Source organism: Macrobrachium nipponense, chromosome 10 (assembly GCF_015104395.2).
Source record: "Macrobrachium nipponense isolate FS-2020 chromosome 10, ASM1510439v2, whole genome shotgun sequence".
Lineage (NCBI taxonomy): Eukaryota > Metazoa > Arthropoda > Malacostraca > Decapoda > Palaemonidae > Macrobrachium > Macrobrachium nipponense.
In genome coordinates this window covers 82,257,923-82,272,922 of record NC_087204.1, presented here as the reverse complement: position 1 = coordinate 82,272,922, position 15,000 = coordinate 82,257,923, and positions in this window count along the sequence as shown.

Here is a 15,000-nt window from a genome sequence, read left to right as displayed (position 1 = left end):
ATAACTTCAAGAAACAAACCGAACGCGTCTTGCAGCATCGGATCTTTCAAGGGCTCGAATCATCGAAAACAACGCGCACGGGGAAACTGAAGCCGAAACCAGGTCATCCGCTAAATAAAGAAGAAGGAGGACCAAGGCCGTGTGTCGTTATCGGAACACCGTGACTTCCCACAAAAAAAGCCGAAAAGGCAATCTAAGTACAACTTTTTTATTCATTTGGAGTAACTTTGAGGTGTTTTCCTTTACAGGTCGAATTTTTCGTTATTCCTGTGGCTGAAGTTACGAGACATTCTTTAATCTTACTTTTTTTACAGATTTAGTTTTATCTACATCATTGAGATTTCGCTACTGCGAGTTTTTATCTTTGAGTGTCTGTTTCCAGAAGTTCAACTGAAAATATCATAATCATATACTATGTTAATTTTTATCATTTTTGGGTGATTATTAATCCTTACGTAACAAATCATATTAAACAGTGAATATGCGTTTACGCAGTGGACGTCTGTATTAATACATGATGCATGGATAGGGTCGTTAAGCACCGTAGTGATTAGGTAAAACACACAAAAAACAAGTGGTGGGGAACACTCCGTACAAAAAATCTATATAAATTATTAGAGTAACACTATTTTCGGGTCATGACAATAAAATGCTCCTTTGCAAGTCCCGATCGCAGTTTTAGCCTTGAGTTTTTTTTTGAGTTATATAAAAAATATCGAACCTCAATGACTCAACTTGTTAACTTTAAAAATATGGCTGATTGCAAGGAAGTAACATGTCTGTAAAACTTTCACCAGGCTAAATTCGCTGACCAGGATCCCTCACTATTTCAATTTTAGGCAAAGAATGAAGTACAACAGTAATATTGTATGCAGTAGTTGATAACTTGTCTTATTAGTAATCGCTCAGTTTCCTAATAGTTTCGTCAATCATTGCTTTATACGTAACCAGCACATAATGCTAAAACACACAATACAAAGTTTGCCGATGGTAATAAAGAGAAGGATCCTAATTATTTTTACAAAAAGAATAGAACAGTAGCCCGTTCAGAAATCAAACAAGCGAAACTCGGTGACTGTGTCACCTAGTCAAGCGGTCCAAGGTCAGTCAAAAAAAAAAAAAACTGCCGAAGTGTTCAAAGCAATAGCAAATTCCCACACAATATGCGACTCTAGCAGTAGTGGGGGAAAAGCGATGTTGGTTCATACCATGCCAATACCTTTTTGAATTAAAAAAGGAATTTTCGTATGAAATCACACGACAGCATCAAGTAATCACCAGAGCAGGTTCTCGTTTCTTTTTAATACATAAGTATTATAAGTAGTGGTGGATTTAAGCCCGACTGTACGCGCCGTAAAAAAAATTAGAATATCTTGTTTTATTTCTTTAGTACATGTAATATCTTGTATTTACGGACTCACCGCTGTTGTTCGAACTTCCCTAAAGAGAAGTCCGGATAACCGAGCGTTTACAGATGCCTCTATAGTTATAAAAAACGTTGATCTGTATGTAGTGTAATTGTAAGATCCATCTAGGGGTATACAAAATATTTATCTTACATCCTGCAAAAAAAAATAAGCGTGTTTATCAAAGGAAATCCTATAAACCTCAAACATATTAAAAATCCGTTGAACAAAAATGAGGGGGACGTTTAATCAAATAATAACTTATATAAAAGCAAACCAAAATCATTTGTCTCATAAATCGTAACCATTGTTCAAATGCCACCCAACAGAATTCTCCCACAACCGCAGTCCGCACTTTTGCACGCAAATTCTCGAGAAGCATGCACCCTCGAATGTCTTAAGTGCGTGTAAAAAGACTTTGCTGGGAAATGAAATTTTAATCCTTCCCGACACTCTGAAAAATATAACGATTTCCGCGAACAAAGCCTAGACACGGTTGACACAGCAACAAGTTAATCTAGTGATCCACAAACGTATACATATTCGTGGATACGGAAGTTATGAACTACATCCGCATTTTTTTTATTGTTGCTCTTAACTTTTAATCCCGCCCAATCAGTCGTGGGGATGAATCTCTCTGTTAATCTATCTAAAGTAACTATCCGTAAAGTCATTCAAGCAGAGGTGATTCAGCATGTTTTTTTTATCTTTTGCCTGAATACCCAGGAAGTTTCTCCACTGGCGAGTGATCTCTGGGAGAAAAAAAAACGGATGTAATTTACACAAAACACGGTCTAAGGACAAACATAAAGCTATTTACGTACCTTCGTATAGATTCTCAATGAAAATTTTAAAATAGAGATAAATGACGAAGTTGAAAAATGTTAGTAATAGGAGTCATTAGGAAATCAAAATAAGCCCATATAATTTTTCCCTCAAATGTCATGCCATAAAAGATCGGACTTGGCGTATCTGCGCAGATTACGGTCGCTTAAACAAGGAAACGACTCCCGATAGTTTCCAGTGCCATGTACCGATGACATCTTATCTCTGTTAGGTTAGAATAAATTTTTCACCAGCTTGGACTTACTTTAAAAGCTTTTACCAGATACCATTACCTAAATGATTTGTACCTCATACACCGTTTTCAGCACACTCAGGGGACATTATCAATTTTTACGTATGCCTCCGGCTTACGTTTGCGCCCCAATTACATATAGTGTTTGGAGACTTTTTAAGGGATACCCTACATGCCTATTGGGTTGGTCTTATAATCTTTTCTAATACCCTAGAAGTACATTCACATAAACTAGAGCTAGTGCTACAGAGACAAAGACAATAATCTCAGAGTAAAATATCTAAATGTGAGTTTTTAAAAAACCGAACATGTTTTATCTAGGTTTTATGTGTCTAGTCAAGGTCTTAAAGTAGTCCATGGTAAGGTTGCCGGCTATTCATAACTTTCCGGTACTTATGAACGTAAAAGGGGGATACAGCACTTTTGCGCTGTAGTGGGTATTACAGTTGTATGTAAATATGTAACTCTTTCAAACATGACAGCTCCTTTAACAGATCTTACGAAGAAGAGCGTAGATTTATTAAGGTCTAAAAAGCATCAACAGGCGTTCGATATCTTAAAAGCGGAATAATGCAGCTCACCTAACTTAAAAATCCCTGATTTAAATAAGGAATTTTTTTTATTGCAACAGACGCCTCAGACCAAGGGGTAAGAGGGATACTACTTCAGCAATATGATAAACAGTTCTTTCCTATAGCTTTTTATTCACGTAAACTAAAGCCCTCTGAAAGTAAATATGCAGTAATAAGCAAGGAAGGGCTAGGTATCTTTAACTCACTAGTACATTTTAAGTTCATAATCTATGGCTATCCTGATAAAGTTCCTTACTGAACATGAGTCCTTTACCGAGTTTTTTCAAAGGCTTTAATCACAGTCCCAAAAGGAACTCGTGACAAATGATCATTCAGGTCTTTGAAGCCAAGATAAGATATCTACCTGGGAAAGCAATTATCATAGCTGACGCATTATCCCGCAATCCCGCACCATACAGCAAAGAACCATTAATTGGACTAAAAAGATATAGAAACATCCGAGCCTATTGTTAAAACCGTATCTAAACAGAAATTCCTTAACCCAAGAGATCGCGACCATTGAATATCTGGTTGGAGCGCAGAACTGTTACAACTGAACAAAGCAAGTGTCAACAGTGATAAGCAAAACAATAAACACCAAACAATAAACACTTCGAAACGGAACAGGGTCAGCGCTAAGCAAACCAATAACACTTCGAGCAGAAACCCTAAAGCAAAAATATATTTAAAGTATGTGTATCAGAATAATGTAATCAAATGTAATATTATATGTAGGTCCGTGACGAGGAAAACCCGAAGAACACAGCAGATGACTAACGACCAGGTAGCATAATAATCTCTTTCATACCAATCGTCATAAACTGGTTGCATTCCGTCATCCAGGGTTCCCTACTATGTCACAGAAAGCCAAATCACTGTTTTACTGGCCTACAATGCTTACAGATATAAAAAGCACATCACTAATTGTAACACGTGTCATGAAAACAAGGATACACTAAGTAGACACCTGTCAGTTTAAGGGCCTATCCTGTGCCAAATCAATCCTTGAAAGAATATACGTAGAATTATTAACAGAATTACGAGTCTGACAGAGGGAATAACACTTCTTAGTGTTAATAGTTTCTTGACACGTTATATAGAATTAATAGCACTAAAACAACACCGCAATTGAGTGTTCGTTACGAATATTTATGAGTGCTAAATCAGTAAATATGGAATTCACACATAATAATCTGTGACTCGGGTGGTGTAAATCAATAATAATCTCCTTAACACGTTGTGTGAATTCCTTTCCATTAAAAAAACCATAATATATTTTATCACCCAGAGTCAATCGGTTTGGTAGAATAACGGATAATTAAATAGGAAGTGTCAATGTCTTACGAGTTTACAACTCGTGATATTGGATCCGAACTGGATTATAGCGGTTCTCGCGGTTTTAAATACCTTTATCATTTATATCCTGTATCTATAGAATTGATGCCGCAAGTAGCCTTATACGGTACGCCGCTAGAACATTTTTCCACATATTCAAGCCAACCATTTAATTTATCAAATATATATAAAAAAATATAAATAATAAATATAAAAAAAATAAGATAAATATGGATACAAGTGGAGTCAATATAATACACTCCGTAAGAAGTCGGAAGGGTTACAAATTATAATAAAAAAGGAATCACGATAAAATCAATAAGCAAAACGTAACCATAGATAATTAAATATCCAAATATATATGCGTAAAGATTTTGAACTCTAACTTAACGCTTTAGTAATGACAAATAAGCTAAAAGTTCAAACACATATCCAAAATCTACTGACATGTCTGTCCCGCGTATTTATATTCGTAGTCAATGAAAAAAAAAAAATTAATTAAATAAATAAATAAATAAATAAATAATATAAATAAAATAAATAAAATAAAATAAAAGAGATTTTAAAGTCAGGAAGTCTAGAAGTGAAAATGTTATCTATGAAATAATCCTATATGAATCTTATACAGGGCTAATAATATATATAGAATTTGTATGGAAACCTTTTTCATATAGTTTGAATAAGGAATATTTAATTTAACATAATTACAATTATGCAGATTTCCAACATGAAACTAATATATTGTTCAATTTTGGTACTGTTTTTTTTTTTTCAGACATTCTTTTCGTGTGGGTCGAGTATTAAAAGATAATAAATTTATCCTAAAGTCGTATTTATTACAGCAAGTAACGTAACTCTTAGCTGGCTGAGAGCAATCTCCTGCCAAGTGACGACGTCATCATTGCCGTATCAGTATTTGTTCCTTTTAACCACAATAATCTGCTTACACAGCTTCATCTCGCGCTTGCAAAAGCGATTGACTGGAGAAAGGAATGCTTAGCCCGAACTTCTCATGGGCAAGGCAGACTGTCTATCGTATGCGCAATGCAACTTGCAATCATTTTAAAATTAATAAACAAAATAAGGAAATAGAATTTCTATAACATCAAAATGAATTAATTTTTTCTGAACCTCATAGACATTTAGAAGTATCACGATATGGATATGGATTATTTACTTGCAACATTAGCTTATTACAATCCAAGTAAACATTCATGGGAAAATGTCACATTTTCTTGAAAAACCCCAAAGTTTATTTAGAAAATTAGTTACATAGTGGGTTTTTTTTCGTTGCATCTCCTACCTATTAATAATGTTTTTAAAATTAACCTCAGAGGATGCGCGCGGGAAACTTGAATATGAAACTTTTGTTGGGGCACATAGGATCAGATTTTATCACAACTTAATTTCAGTTAGCGTAGAGAAATACAGAATCATGATTAATCTTCTCTTTGACTCTTATGTTGCCTGGCAATCTTACAATTAGCTCCGTTTCCACTTCTTTGTCTAGTAACTTACTACCAGTAATATCGAATTTTCTTTGAGATTCGTATGATATCTATTTATTTTTTATAATTATGGATATTTTTACAAGTCATCATAGACCTGGATAGGTTCACTCATTGTTAATGCCATGGATAAAAAAGTTTGTACAGCGGATTCTTTTGAATTCCAAAATATCAGCGAATTCATGTGGGTTACGTCTGGTCTAAATGGCTCTCTCCCTCCCGTAATTTGGATGTTGTCTGAATTTACTTTGCCCTTGTGACAAGTATAATTATTAACTTGCAGGCTGATTAATGGAACCTGGTTACAGTATCCTGCAGTACGAGAGTTTCACTCGCAACTTCAAAAAATCGTTCGTCCGCAGCGGACGACTACAGTCAAGTAACAACCGCCTACAATGTGAAAGGAATTTCATGGACTTCTTCGACCGACAACCGTATCTCGTCGTTAATCTCGACCGACACCGTATCTCGTCGTTAATCTCGTTTTAATTGCGGAATGCTCCGGCGGGTGTCGGAATCGACTACGAATGGGACATACTTCCGACAATTACGACCCGAAGGATATTCAACTCTACTTTGCTGGCGAAGGACTCGTGCTGGGATGTTTTTTTTTTTATTCATCGCGAACGTAATCGTGTAGCTTAGGATGCAGAGAATAAGTATGAGTGCAAAATATACGTTGGTCCCGCCCAGGCAAATTTTCCCCTTGTTTTAACCCTGTGAAATAGGCCGTTTCATTGGGCTATAGGTGGTTGTCTGGAACTGTGTAATGGACGAAAAGTTGTTCGAACGCTAGTTAAAAGTGAAGTAGTCTAACCTCGGTCATGTATCCTATATATATAAAGTATCATGTATCCTATATATAAATGATCATAAATAACAGAATCGAAATATATTTTTTGCGTGTACGCACTAGGAATCTAAATATAAATGATCATAATAACGGAATCGAAATATATCTTTGCGTGTACGCAATAGGAATCTATTTCACGTGCACATATATTAATCATAATTATATGAATCCATATACATATGTATAAAACATTCAGGTAGCCTATAATCAATCTGTTACCTTTCATCTTACCAATATCTGCAGTTATATATGATTAGTATATGGATTAATGAATCAGATATACTATTTAGCATAAAAATCAACGAATCAATCAGCATAAACATTAATAACTTTATCAATTCATATATGAAATTTTTTATCAGTTAAAATATGATTTTTATCATGATAATCTTCATTCTATGCAATTGTCAGAGTACTTTAGTATTTTCTGTAGCATATGTATCTTAATGAAATGAAGTGAAAAACTGTATCATTATATATCACGTGATCACTATTATTTACCAATATCATTGTTTTATATTTTATTACTTGAATCATTCATGTACACCATGAATTTTTTATTTACTTATATATATATATATATATATATATATATATATATATATATATATATATATATATATATATATATATATATATATATATTCACATGTGTCTGTATCACACTCCTATAAGTCAAATGCAAGTCAAGTTTGAGTAATATTCAGTGGTTGTTTTGGTAGCTGACCGAGCTGATGTAAGTGTTTACATAATAAAAATATGGAATGTTAGTCCATATATATAAATTATTGCTTGCAGGAATGTGATCAGACTAGAGACGCTAAAGATGACGTATACAATAAGTATGTAGGCTAAGATAACATGCCGTCACCTGTGGTCATTCATTTGTTTTGTTTTGAAACAGTCCAAGCTCCCTGCTTGAGACAACTACCCCGCCTATAATTCAAACGGCCTACGTGATCTGTAGCGTGTCTCATTTTGATTTGTGTGTTCGTATGAAACTATGTCATTTGTATATATGTTCATATGTTCGAACTACTGTCTGTTCCTTCATAACTTGTAACAGAATGTAGAACAGAGCAGAACAGAGTTAGCTATCGTCATTAGAAGACCTGTACCTCTTTACCTAAGCTTTATCATGTAGAGGAATAGGATTAGCCATCATCATTGGCAGAACGATCAAGCTATCGTTATTAGAAGACTTGTACGATCATATCTGATCTTCAGCATGTAAAACTTCAGAAGAATATATAATTTTTTATACTTCGTGTTTTCTACAAGAACCTCCTCACCGAACCATGAGTTTACACATCGTCGTAATAACCAACAGATAATACCGACTTCGTAAGTGATCTACAAACCCCCAGACACTCCATTGAAGATGGAAGTGCAATACCAACCGACTTAGCGTAAGATTATCGCTAGTCTAACATTACCTCATAGGCGCCTTATCATACAAGGCACAAGCCCTAATATATGTATATATATATATATACACACACACACACACACACACATATATATATATATATATATATATATATATATATGTGTGTGTGTGTGTGTGTGTGTGTGTGTGTGTGTGTGTGTAAGTATGTATATTTACATTTATTTTACATTCATATAGCGAAAGACTGATAAGAAGATATTTCATGCGAATACATTATCTATCTGAGAAGCATGAGGATCCGATGAAATATATCTCTCCATAATGACGCTTTCCTTTCGAGCAGAACAAAAGAGTTTTGACCACAAAGCTATATTACTTCTTAATAGCCAAAGTATTGAACCATGAATGTCACTAGATTGCAGTACGAGAAGTTAATGGCTTTTCTGCAGTTTTTGATGATATATCATATATTCTGCTGAAATTCCACTATTCATTATTATTCTCGTATTTATGCCTGTGTGCTTGGTGCATATGCGAAGTATGTAAGAGTGGGGTTTTACGTTCTGTGTGGAAATTAAGAAAGCAAAATGGACATTCATGTCTCTCTCATAAATGTAAATGTAATATACAATAAATACATCAGTAATTAAAATTAAATTTGCGTTGCATTCAATATGCATTCAATTTATCTTATCCCTGTTTTTTTTAACTTACAGGATTATGCCTTGCAAAGCATATGCAATTTTTCATCTTTCTCCGATTCCCCTTTCCCCACCACACACCTAAAGGAAACGAAAAAGAACGAAGAGGACGTCTGACCCCTATTGTAAGATATAAAAAAATAAGGAAATCCTATCAAGTCCCTAGTCGACGGCAACTCTGTACTTATTTTTGCTTGCGCGAGGTGAATGCAATCCTCATCATGTGTTCTTTCAGAATAGGAATGCTTTCGAGTGCAGCAACTATCACGAGGTAAATTGAAATGATTGGGGAAAATGAATAAATGCGAGGACATTTTTTTTTCTTTTTTTTTTTAGAATAGCCAGATCCCCTGAAGGCGGCTTCAGTGCTGTTTGGAAAACAACTTTATCGGAAGTTGAAACCATTTTATTATCCTGTTCTCACAGAAAGCAAATTCATTACATATTAAATCCCAGATTATCTGTGCATATTTCAACTAATCAAGCGAACGTTTCAATAGTCGCAAGACCTTGGTCGAATTCCCGTCATTTGAAAATTATTCAGCTCTGTGCCGAAACACTAACCTACTTCTTCAGGGCCATCCAAGCCATGTGCCACAAGATCTTGTCTTTTCTATAACATGAAAACGTAAATCTTGTCCCGGCTTGCTAGACACACGAAAGTATGCAGTTGTAACAATGTTTTCAATGCGTCTCAAGTAGGGAGGGGAAGCCCCCTTAAAGAGATGCTTCTATTGTCTACAGTATTGCAGCTATTGACCTAATAGAGATATTTTCTAGAAAGCTTTGTTATTGGTGTATCAATGATCCTAATCATGAGAAGCTGTTAGCAATTTAGGATAGTAAAAACATGACCTAAAAGAAAAAGAACAAAGGGGGCCTTTTACCCCATGGGTGGGGTAGAAGCCCTGAGTGGGGGCTTTTTGCCCCATACCTAAGATATTGTGGTACTTAATGAAAAACAAGTTAAATTGAAAAATAGGCGTATATTTTTGCTAAATATAAAAAGTTCAACCTTCCACACAAAATTATTCAACAATAACGTTGAAAAATATACAGTCATTAATCTTAGAATTCTTAGTTTACTTGTAAAACTTAGAGACGTTTTGGTATTCATAGGAACTGAAATTAGCAAAATTGTAAAATAAATTGACGCTTCCTCTACATAACAGCTGTAATTACAACAATTAAAAATAAATTTGATTTCTGTATATAGCACCAAGAATAACACAAATAAAAGTAATAAAGGATAAATATTACATAAGAACAAGAATAACACAAGTAAAAAAGGTAGACTAATTTTCTTTACATTACTCCCATTCTCTCTGTCTAAAGTTCTGTATTGTGGTGGCCATCTGGAATTGTAATGTGCTTTTCTGTTCGACTTGGCTTAACAATTTTAACAGAGTGACGTAGCCAGTCTACGAAACAATCTAACATCAGACCATCCATTTGCTGTACATCTAGCAATTGATCCAGGTGGCCTGCCGATCGTAAGTAGTGGAGTCACCCTTTACGGGCAAATATAAATATAGGAGGAAGATAAACTCCAGCTGCATTCATTGCACAAATAAGTTGCATTCTGTTCCTCTTTCGCCGCTGGTTACACGTCCAACTGATAAGATGGGGTAAAACGCTCCCACTTGGGCTTCTTGCCCCAAAGCGTGATGGCCTTTTACCCACATGCCATTTTTAAAAGAACAAACTCCACCTGTGCCCCAATTAACTTTTCAAGTCTGGATTGCAGTGCAAGATATTGCTTAGTTCTCATTTATAGTATCTGTAGTTAAAGTACTGACTTTACTGACAAGATGTCTGTTAAGGATATCCCTGATATAGCACGTATACTTACATGAAATGTGTCCAAAGAAGAAAAATGCGTGCTGGCTGTTTTCCCATTCTGGTTCTCCCTGGCTGTTTTGTATAGAAAAGCTTCAGGCAGATAGTGTTGCTGCACTGATCAGCTGACTAAGTTACTATGATATGTAATAAGAAAGAAAATAGGGGGAGGCCTTTTACCTCACGGGGGCCTTTTACCGCACTCTACCCTTATAATAAGAGTAAAGGGTGGTCAAATTCATAACAGTAGATTTTTGAACATTACTAATATATGTCATCCTGTCATTATTATTATTATTAGTTATTATTATTATTATTATTATTATTATTATTATTATTATTATTATTATTATTATTATTATTGGAGAAAAAAAATCCACAGTTATGTAATGTACATATATTTAGATTTAAAAACAGCTGTTTCTAAATTTTAAATATATGAAACATTTACATATCTGTGGATTTAAAGTTTCATCCATTTGAAGACTCGAGCTACTATTAGGATTTTTTTAATTATTATTATTGTTATTATTGCTGTTGTTTGTTAAGAGTTTCTCAGATCCGATATTGGTATAATTCAGAATTCACTGAACAAAAGACATCACTGAGAGTAAAAACTGAGTACCGAAAAATCGATGCATCAAATTTTGCTCACCGCGTTTCCATGCGTTTGGAAAATATTTGTGAAGCAGCTAAAACAGCCAAAGACCTAACCAATTTTTTTTTATTCTCACAGTTATACAGGTTTATGACTTGGAACATAAGATATATTCTCAATTTACGCAGTGAAGTAGGGATCAACTAATATATGTAGCTACCATGCACAGGAGAACAAATTCTGACGATAAGAGATGGAATGACACGGAGATAAATATTGTTCATCAAAATTGGTCAGAAAAGATATCTTTTACCTTTCACTCCAGAAAAATGGTTCCCGTCGATTCTGCCTTTCAGAGCATAGCAGATGATTGTGAGTTTGCGGTAGCAGTGGCTTTACCTTACCTTTTTTTATTACCACCTCCCTTCATACAACAAATGTATTAAACTATTTCTTGGAAAAAACCATTCCACACCAAACCAGCAAATGGTCGGCATCAACGGAGAGAAAGTGGAGTTTCCCTGCTTCGTCCATCTCTTTCAGGCCAAGGCGATCCTATATGGAAAGTATTGTCATTAGAAAAATCGTCTATGAAGGCATAATAATGTTATTTAAAAAAACTTAAAACTACCAATAAATCATTACGAATTTTAAATTGAGTATTTTCAAAAATACCACTGAGTTTTTTAAAATTATAGATATAAGACAATTATTTTCCATATTTTTTGTACTTGAACTAAACAAAAGATTTTATAGCGTTTTACAGTAAAGGACATACTATTATTTTATCTAGCTAACCTTAGTTCTCTCTCCTTTCCAACTGCAACTGCTTCATCTATACAAAAATTCATTCATTTAAAGAAATGAATGTCAACTGAGTTTGCCCTTTATGTTAACAAAACAGACTCGGTTAGGTGTCCGCAAACGCTTCCAACAAAAGTCCAGAAGAGGCAAGACATTGACAATTAGTACAGTCAAAATTGCATACCATGAATACCAACTTAATTTTTCTAAATATGACACTCAACTGAGGGTAATATTTCGCCGTTTTTTTATCACTTACAATTTGTGAAGTACTATTTCAGTCCTTCACGTTCCGTTTGAAGTTAAAACTATCGTTAAGTATAATCTCGTAAAACCATTTTGAACAGGATATGGGGTGGGGGGGATTAAATACCATTCAAGATTAAAATATGTAACATGTGCTGCCCTCTCCAATATAAAAATGTACACTAGTTTTCTTTCCGTTAGTTAGCAAAAGTAAAAACGTAGTTTCTTTGATTTCCTTGGCATGGCAAATCTTCCCTATTAAGCGCGATGCAAATATAACAGCGATAATAATGGAATTCACGAAATGAAAAACGCGAGGAAGTAAAAGCAAACCTCTTGGTAAAGGCGAGATTCTCGAAGCGGCAGCTCCACTTCACTTGACCTGAGTAAAAACCGAACCACTGACTCTCGGTCGGATATACCGTCGTGTCATTGAGGAATTTCACCATCACGAAGTTTTGCAGCTTCTTCAGATTGTTCTTGTAGGTTTCATTTATCTCCTGTGAGGAAAAATAGAATGGTAAAACTTAAAGTGATATCAATATCATCAAACTCCAATATCACATTTTTGTTGGATAAGGCTATATTTGACACAGAATATACAGCTCCTATGCTTAGGTTCTGAAAGCCATTAGTGTTGAATTTTGATAAATTTGAAAACATAACTGTGGATTACAATATTTATTCTATAACTCATTATGTTATTATTATTATTATTATTATTGTTATTTTTTTTTTTTTTTTTTTTTTTTTTTTTTTTTTTTTTTTTTTTTTTTTGCTCTATCACAGTCCTCAAATTCGATGGGTGGGGGGTATTTATAGTGTGGGGTTCGGGTTGCATCCTGCCTCCTTAGGAGTCCATCACTTTTCATACTATGTGCGCCGTTTCTAGGATCACACTCTTCTGCCTGAGTCCTGGAGCTACTTCAGCCTCTAGTTTTTCTAGATTCCCTTTTCAGGGATCTTGGGATTATTATTATTATTATTATAATTATTATTATTATTATTATTATTATTATTATTATTATTAACAGATATTTTATATGGAAAAAGCATGAAGTGCTATGAAGTTCTAAAGTATATCACACACACACACTTGCTCAAATTTGTCAGGAAAATTTGTGGGGAAAACTCATTTCTGATTGAAAATTTTCATCTAATATAACTTACAGTACTTGCTATGAAAATTTCATATCTGCTTATGTATTTACTTACTAATTCTATCTTGTTCAAACCTTTACTGCCTCGATTTTGGCCTGGACTAACCTTTTTCATTATTAATATCTGCCAAGAAGATAGAACGCTCACGATATTTTTCTTCATCAAGTGGTCGTGCCAATATTGTGCCACACATACATCTGTTGAACATGGCTGAGGGAAAAAAAATAGATAAATGAATGAAATCGTGATGATAACTCCCGTACAGGAATGAAATACTCTCGGATCATCAAGAGATTTCAAGCGATTTTGGACGATTTATTATTTTCCAAACACCTTATATCTATAATGCAAATATATATATATATATATATATATATATATATATATATATATATATATATATATATATAGACTGGTAAAATGTTCTGTAACAACAGAATTCCATCTAATAAAAGGAGACCCATAAAAAAACACCAAAATATAGAGAAAAAGTACTATATTTCAGAGACTGCTGTCTCCCTCTTCATCTACCTGAAGAGGGAGACAGCAGTCTCTGAAAATATAGTACTTTTTCTCTATATTTTGGTGTTTTTATGGGCTCCTTTTATTAGATATATATATATATATATATATATATACTATATATATATATATATATATATATATATATATATAATATATATTATATATGTACATATATATATATTCTTCTACTTTCCCACCGTTGTCCCTACACTAGGGAGTCGGTTGCCTTCTCCACTGCCTTCTATCAAAGACATTATCCTCCACCAACATCAGGCATCGTTTACTGTTTGGCAAAGTGGTTTTTACGACCGCATACCCTTGCTGTCATCAACCACAGTTATTGGAGGTGGGCCTTGCCTTTGACTAAAAAGGAAGACTGCAAGGCAGCAGTTTCAACAGTATTGGCGATGAGCTTAGTGTTTTACTAAAAAGTAAGCGTGCAAGGCAGCGGCTGTCCTTTTAGTCGCCTTTTACGACACGCATGACCTACGATGGTAGTATTCCTACACCTGTATCACAGGGTTAACAAGCAAACGCACATATACACACATATATGTGACTGTTTTTCTCTTTCATTTATTCTCATCCATTTTATTTTATTTCAATTATTATTATTTACATTATTACTTATATGCTATGATAACATCTAAATATCAGTTGATTTATATCATCCTGAAATGATTTAAACATTTTTGAAGTATTGGTCACATTCAAACCTTTATTAAAAGAAAAATGACAAATTTTCCATTCTAATGACTCAATTTTACTTGAGAAAAGAAGGGCAAATATCGAGAGAGAGAGAGAGAGAGGGAGAGAGAGAGAGAGAGAGAGAGAGATGACTTTAAAACTTATTTCAGAATTTACTCACGAATAAATCACTAAATGACGAAACCACCATTCAAGAGGTATTTACAAGTCGAACCGCAGCCGTAGACACCCTGATGAGGACTGCAATGGTTATCAAAATTCATCATTGAAGGATAG